This window comes from Notothenia coriiceps, unplaced genomic scaffold (genome assembly GCF_000735185.1).
Source record: "Notothenia coriiceps isolate Sejong01 unplaced genomic scaffold, NC01 NC01_scaffold00004486, whole genome shotgun sequence".
NCBI classification, from domain to species: domain Eukaryota; kingdom Metazoa; phylum Chordata; class Actinopteri; order Perciformes; family Nototheniidae; genus Notothenia; species Notothenia coriiceps.
Genome location: NW_011337187.1, coordinates 144,624 through 152,351, shown reverse-complemented (window position 1 = coordinate 152,351; position 7,728 = coordinate 144,624).

Genomic DNA, 7,728 nt, shown 5'->3' with positions numbered 1-7,728 from the left:
TAAGAGGTTAGAGGACTAGGTTACTATTTGAAGAAACAAATAGCTGATGGCAGGAAGTAGAATGTAACAATGGTCTTAACGTTACAAAGGTTCAGAGTAATTCACGCCCCAATAATGTACCCTGACCTCCACAGAAGGTGTGCGGTTCTATATCTGTAATTTATTTCTGCCTCACTACCGCAATATCTCAATTTAAGCATTAGAAAAAAATTCCAACACTTGCTTTTTTCTGAAAAGGTAGGACTGTGTTACTTTATACCTTCTTCTCAATTTGTAATTATTATTTGTTGTTTGTGTTTTAACATTGGCAACTGCATATCCATGATTTCTGAATGATTATCAGAGAAAATATGTAGTAATATTTCTACAAAGGCTGTGGAAGACATAATTACAAAATGTATCTGGAAAAACGATAACATTGTAAATGGTTGGCACATAGGCCTATAACTTGCAAAACACAGGTTTTCAGAAGGAAAAATTAAGCATATTTCTCTAAATGCCTATCAATTGCACTTATATGGTAGCGAAAGTATATCATAATAACAAGTTTCACACTTCAATTTGTCAAAAACTCACATTTGTAATGGTAACCAACTCAAAAAACCTCCTTTGGTTTCCAGTGCTGTTTGTGAAGCAAGAGAATGAGACCTAGAGTATATTGGAAAACAGGTCACAGGTATTCTATTCTCCACTGAGTGTGGAAAACTAATTTCACAGCATTGAAGGAGAGGTCTGACATCCTACTGTATGTAATCAATACCCTGTGGGACCCTGCCCTTCATGGTAAAGGGGATAAATCCATGAAGCTCTCCCCCTCTGCACTGACCCCCCGTGCACACACACATTTGCATTTAAACTCTCGACACCTTACAAGTTAATTACACACTGCTGCTCACACTGCATTAGTATAAAAAAATAACCAACCAGTCTTTATACAAGTGTTATTTGAATATCTCCTGTCTCTCCTACGGCGAGAGCTAATTATCAAAAGTGGCCCAGCACAAAATTATTTATGTGTGCTATGTTGTGCGTCCAGTTGGGCGTCATATATTGGTTCTGGGTGTGTTACCATTCTCACATAAAGCCTTTGGGGACTGCAGAGGGCCAGACATTTAAGTTAAGTGCTTACATAGTTACAAAACACATTTATGGGGTAAACCTGGCTGATATCTATATTCAAGTCACTCTTCAAAGGCATTCATGGTGTTGGGCAAATTAAAAGTGACAGAGGTGGCTGTGTGAAGAATGGAAATGAGCACTTTAGAGATTAGTTTCGTCTGCAGGGATGATATCTACTCAATTACACTACCAAAACTGCTTTCGCCTTACAAACCATCTTTTTTAGTACTGCTTCATATTTAGAAATTACTGTCCTATTTTTCATTTTTGCTTGGTAGATGGGTGTAGTATGAAAAGGATAACGCCATTTATTTGGAGCAGATATGCGTTATTGTTCACTTTGGTACTGTTTTTGACATTCTAATATAGGCTGGGATTGCACACTGTAGCCTACATGACTCCCATCTCACAGGAATAAATGGCGGCTAGCACTTATTGTGCTAACACCGCTAACAGTCCATACAAGGAGAATCAACATGATAACTTTACCGTGTTTAACTGGGGGGGAACCTGGGGGTAGACGTCCTGACCCTCACCCCAGTATGAGCACAGTATAGTGAATATTAGCTAGCCAGTGGGGTCAGTTCAAGAACAGCCTTCAATTGTGCAAATAGACGTTTGTCGTAAAAAAGTACAATATTATGCAACCTAGAACATTGTAATGGTGCAACCCAACAAAGATATGTAGAAAACGAATGTTAGTGCTAATATACATTTTCCGATCAATCTTATTGTGCTTGAAGCTGCTGCCTTATTCTGATTGCCTAGTTTCTTATAATACCTCATTCATTCCAACGGTGTTTCATGGTCGGTTCGGAGCTGGAGCTTGAAAAGCACCGGGTTTTCCTGTTCACACCGCCGCAGAGCAGCCTCTTAGCTCCGGAATCCGGTTCGTTTCAAGCACCAAAAAATTGTCCGGCCAGAGCAAAAGCACCACATACGTCACGCTTACGTCGAGGCGTCGAGGCGGTGTGAGCTGTGAGGGGTTTCAGCGTGGTTTGGCTTTATGAAGCAGGCACCAGAGTTCCCGTTAGCCGGTAATTACCGGACTATGACCGGTAAAATATGCTGAAGACCGGCAAATCTAAATCTCTCCGGTCAAAGCGTCCGGTCAGAATTGTTCCCCTTAGCGTAATACCGCATCAGTTGCGCAACTTGCGCCACTTATGTGACAGACAAAAGAGTATGTGACAGACAAGAATAGTCAATTCTAATGTCTAACACGTAATGTGGAGAAAGAGATGTCCTGTATGGGTTGATTGTGCGTTGATCTGTTGGTAATGCCTCGGGGTTCCGGTGGGCATGTAAACAAATGCATAATGCTGCGCTATACTTTGCGGCCTCACCCGGTTGCATAGCGACGCTTATTGTTTAGGTGTCTTTTAATAAGCAGGTAGTCATATCATTAGCTAGACTAGCTGATCTGATCGATATGGACATAAACGCGAGTAAAGTCTAATCTGACGGGAGAGAGAGATCAGCTGCTGCTGACGAGTCGGCACGCAGCTCTGCATGATCACATGCAGCGGTGAGCGGAGCAAAACACACTCTTCAGGTTAGAATATCACACGTAGCTATTTTAATTACCTCTCAAACTACCTAAACTAGTTATAGATATGTTTAGTTTTACTGTCGGGTCACTCATTACTGATCCGCGAGCTGCATGATACTGACGGGCTGTCAGGAGAGGGAGAGAGCGCTCTGTTTATTATTCCTGTGTTATTGTAAGTTATTATACACTTTTGAATAGTTCATCTACTATAATTAGTTTGTTTAATATCGAATCATATCAATTTGTTTTAAAGCTCAATAAATAACAAAGAAGACCTTTGACCGGCACTTTTCAAATTGTGTCCGGAAGATTTAAACTTTAACGGACATGTTGACCGGCGAAAAAATAATTCTAACGGGGAACTCTGATAATAGCACTGACAACAAAGGAGTATAATATTCAAATTATATCAACTATAGCATTTTAACATATGGCTCCTACAGACACGTTGGTGCATATGTATTTGTAGTGTCAGCTGACCTCCATCCCTACAACTCTGGTAGGTATCTAATGGTTTCCTGTCTTTGGCTCCCTGCACAGGTCCCACAAATTGACCCATCCCTGGGGNACATTACTTATTACATTACATTGCATTTAGCTGATGCTTTTATCCAAAGCGACTTACAATAAGTGCATTCGACCAGGAAGATACAACCTTGAAGAAAACTGTTTTCTTCAAGGTTGTATCTTCCTGGTCGAATGCACTTATTGTAAGTCGCTTTGGATAAAAGCATCAGCTAAATGCAATGTAATGTAATAAGTAATGTGTTGGTTTTCTTACTGTGAATTCCTTTTATTTTATGTTTTTTTGGTTAACTTATAATGGCTCTTGCAGTTAAATGTTATGATAAATCAAATAACAAGGTCGAACTGAGAGACAGGAGTGAAGTTCAGACTCAGAGATTAATATAGAAGAATAAAAGGGGTGCACAATAAAACAAAAAAGAAAGACAGCACGTGAGGAGAATAAAAGATGAAGGGCAGAGGGATGATAGGAGAAGAAAGAAGACCAATATATGGCTCGGAGTGGAGGGGTGTCGTTGAGAAAGGAATGAAAGGGAAGATGAAGGAAATTGAACAAGAAGAAGAAGAGGAGGGTGGAGGGTAAATAAGGGCAGGGTGAGAATGGAGAGGGGAGATGAGAGGAGATCATGCTAGAGTGAGGTGGGAGCAGAGGAGATTGGAGATGGCAAGAGTTGAAACAAGAGCTGAGAGGTAGAGATGAGGATAAAGAGAGGAAAGGCCTCAAGGCAACGTTCAATGAAAGTCTGACCAAGGTTCAAGGTTCAAGGTTCTTTATTGTCAAACTAACATAGCTACAGAGTAATTATGTCGTTGAAAATCTTAGGTCACAGGTTTCTCAAACAATGCAATACAATAATACAGACAAGCAGACAATATTAAAACAATATCAAAGTATATTATATTAAAAGTAATACAAAAAAGAAAATAGTTTTAGTGTTCAGGTGGATTTGCAGTGAGATGCCTTCTTCTAGTGATTACAAATCTCTTCTGCAGCACTGTGTGATGTTGATAAGCTACAGAAACAGGTGTTGCTGAGAGCAAACGTAGGAGATACATGGAAATACATTTAGGGTTATATGGTATTAAAGGAAATACAAAGTTAATACAAAAATGTATACAGTTTGTTTGTTTTTTTAAGGGCCAAACTTATAGACATTGATTATAGGATGCGAGCATGTAGAGTGATATAAAACACACCGAAAAAACTCAAAAATAACTGAAATTGGCTTAATTAAATGTGATGTCAACAGATTTCACATGTATTAGGTTAGTTGAAAGTAATAATATTACGTTTAAAGTAATTTATGTGAAATTTGTTGACATAATACATTTAAATCAATTCAACTTTGCAGTTTCTTCAGTGCATAGTGGCTTAAAAGGACCTCAGGGTCAAAACACATTCAATAACTGTGTCCCTACTGATTGATTGTTTGCTCTACTCTAAAACATGTGAATATTTTCCTCTTGCGCCAGATATTGAATGCAGCCTCCTGCTGTGCATGTCCGTCCGTCAGCGCACTTTAAATCTCAGCACCATAATGTGTAGCGAACATTGCAGGGCACTGAAAACCGTCCATACAGAAAGAGCCGGGGGACAAACTTCGCCTGATTGAGTTCCTGTGAGTCTATCAAAGCTCCTGCAGGAAGTGAGCCCCTTCACATCTCAATTCACCTTCTAAAAGAAAAAAGGAACCTCACGATTCTCCTCACTGCATTTTTTTCCTTCCTCATCCTGTCCCACTACTGTAAGTATTGTCCTTGTTATTGCTTCATTTTTTCGTCCCTTTATCTGTGCTCTGAATTGATCGGGAAATAAATCAAGATTCTAGCAAATTCGTCCACGCTGCCATTTAACTTTCACAAAGGCGTTTGTCTGATGCAAGGACACATCCTGTTGACAAGACATTACCTTGCAGATGGATATGGCAGTTACGGTTTTGATAAGAAACTGACAGCTCTGGGTGGGAGATGTGTGTGTGTGTTATCAGGGTTAATATGATATCCCCAAATGGTATTTGAGTCCTCAATTGCTACCTGCCAAGGGGTTGGGGGAGATTAGAGTAAGATTAGATTTTAGTCATGCTCCAACGAGCTCGTTCCCCTTTTCTGACATAATTGGATAGTTTGTGCCATATTTCATTGTCAATTGGCGAGTTGTCACCAAAGATGCATAAACACAGGGAAAGGGGAAAAGGAAAAAACTCATTGCGTCGACTCTGACTGTCATATTAGATGAACATTCGCATGATGAGGGGCATTGGATCAACACAAAGAAATGATCTGCACATCACTGACACGATTTTTTTCGCTTTTTTATTATTCGAAAGGAAGGTTTGGAAAGGAAAGCTGAGATGATTGATGAATCACAGTTCATCTCGGTGCACCACCACTGAAAAAGTGTAATTAGATATTTGTCATCAAAGTCCTCTATCCAACCCCTAATTCCCGTTACGCTTGTCTCTGCAGCATTTCTTCTCTGTCACACAAAGCTATATTTTTCTTTCTTCTTATTATCTCTCTACCCTCTTTGTCTCTTTTTTTCTTCTTGTTTCATAATTCTGTCTTATTCTCTTTCTGACAAAAAAGGCCTCTTTTCACATTTTTTGCCATCTTCATGTCCTTTCAAGCTCTTTCATTGTTGCCCATGTGTCTTTCTTTCTCCTTCACTCTTGTTCTTTAATCTTCACACTTTGTACTTTTGTCATTTATTTTCCTGCTCTTTCTAGATGTTCTTATCCTCACCTCACAGTATGCTACTGTCCCTCCCTGACTCTCATTCAATTCAGATCGAAACAATGTAACCATTTTTCAAAAAACATTTTAGGAGCAGTCTGCAGAAGGGAGCAATTTCCATAGACCCCCATGTTAAGATGCCCAACTTTACAGCAGAAATAAACATGTTTACATTGTGGTTCAAAAAACCATATTCTCTGTATAGTTAGATTCCCCCTTCATGACTATTGATTGGGGGGTGAATTTTTTCTCAACTCATCTGTTTAAATAATATTCAGTCTTAAAGTTGTGCATACATTAGGGCGTGGTCACATTGAGTGACAGCTCTGTCAAGTGACTACTGCTGTTAGCTTCTTGTCTCTCTGCTAGCAGCTCCGTGATGCTACACGGACTCTGCCTGCTCAGTTCATCCGGGGGACATAACTTGAACTCTGCCGTGTTTGTTTGTTCTTCATGCTTATATATCGGACTATTGTGACTAGCTCTGCGGTTAAAACAGACGGTGCATGAATGTGGTTTTACGGTAATTGAAATTCGACTACTTTATTTATGTGTTTATGATTTTAATCAGCTACGTAATTAATGTTAAGGCTTGGGTTAGCGTGTTAGCGAGTGGTAGCTAGCTAGACCTATGCTAACGATGCTAATTGTAGCCTCCAAGTTAAAACCAAATAGAGAAGTGTTAACCGTTAAGTGGGATAATACTGTAGAACTAACGGCTTCTGTTGGAGGTTGGTAAAATAAGCTCATCCTTGTAACTTAGAGAGATATTTTTATTATGTAGGTAACTGTATGCATCAATAAGGTTAATTTAAATTCGCTATGCTTGAGTATGTAGACAATCTAACGTCAAAGTAGTTTTGAATAGCAACGTGGTGTATGTGAAATCAACCTCACAATAAGATGTGTGTAATACAATTATTGTCATATTTCAAGATGATTATACTTAGATTACAATATGGTTTGTTGAGCTGGAGTTCATTATTGAGTCTTTAGTCATATCTGAAGAATGAACCCAAACCTTGTTGTTTTTATTAATTGTATTAGCAAATTGGTATCAAATAAATAGTAAGCATTTGTAATACCAATTCTTATTATTTATTTGATTGTCATTACAATTGTGAAACCGACTAATTGTGGCTGTAGAACGTGAAAAGACCAGTACAGGACATTCACTAATAAACTACACTTTTATTGTGAAAACAAAGATCTGCACACCGAATATTTTTGTAGTCTATAAGGACCATCATTTGTTTGTGACGGTGTGGTTATTGTCAAAAACACAGTCAGCTGATCGAATGCACCTATTTCCACATCTACACTCCATCAGCTGATTATTTCTATTTGCCTCACTTTATGAGCTTCACATCACTTTTGCCTTGTACCGCAGAGTTTGCAACGTCACAAATAAATGGGGCCAATCTTCAGTCAGATGTGAATGTGTAATCTAACATTTTCAGTAAGAGTAATGGACAAAAGGAGTGCAAATACAAATACAATTGATTGAAATGTGAACCAAAAGTTAATCAAACATGTTTTAAATAAAAAGCACATATGGACGCACATATGGACAGAAGGTGTAAACCTATTAAATGTATAAGTAAACACATTTAGTCAAATAAAGTGACAGACTAGGCCTGTGCAGTTGGTATCAGCTTTAGCCCAGCATGGGCTCCTCCATCCGGCCTGGTCCTCCTCGCAGACGAAAGCCCTCAGTCCTCTCCGGGCCAAACCACAGACAGGACGTCCATCACACGGAGGTTTCTCCCTGAAGTCTCTGCCAGCTTTCTGGACACCAC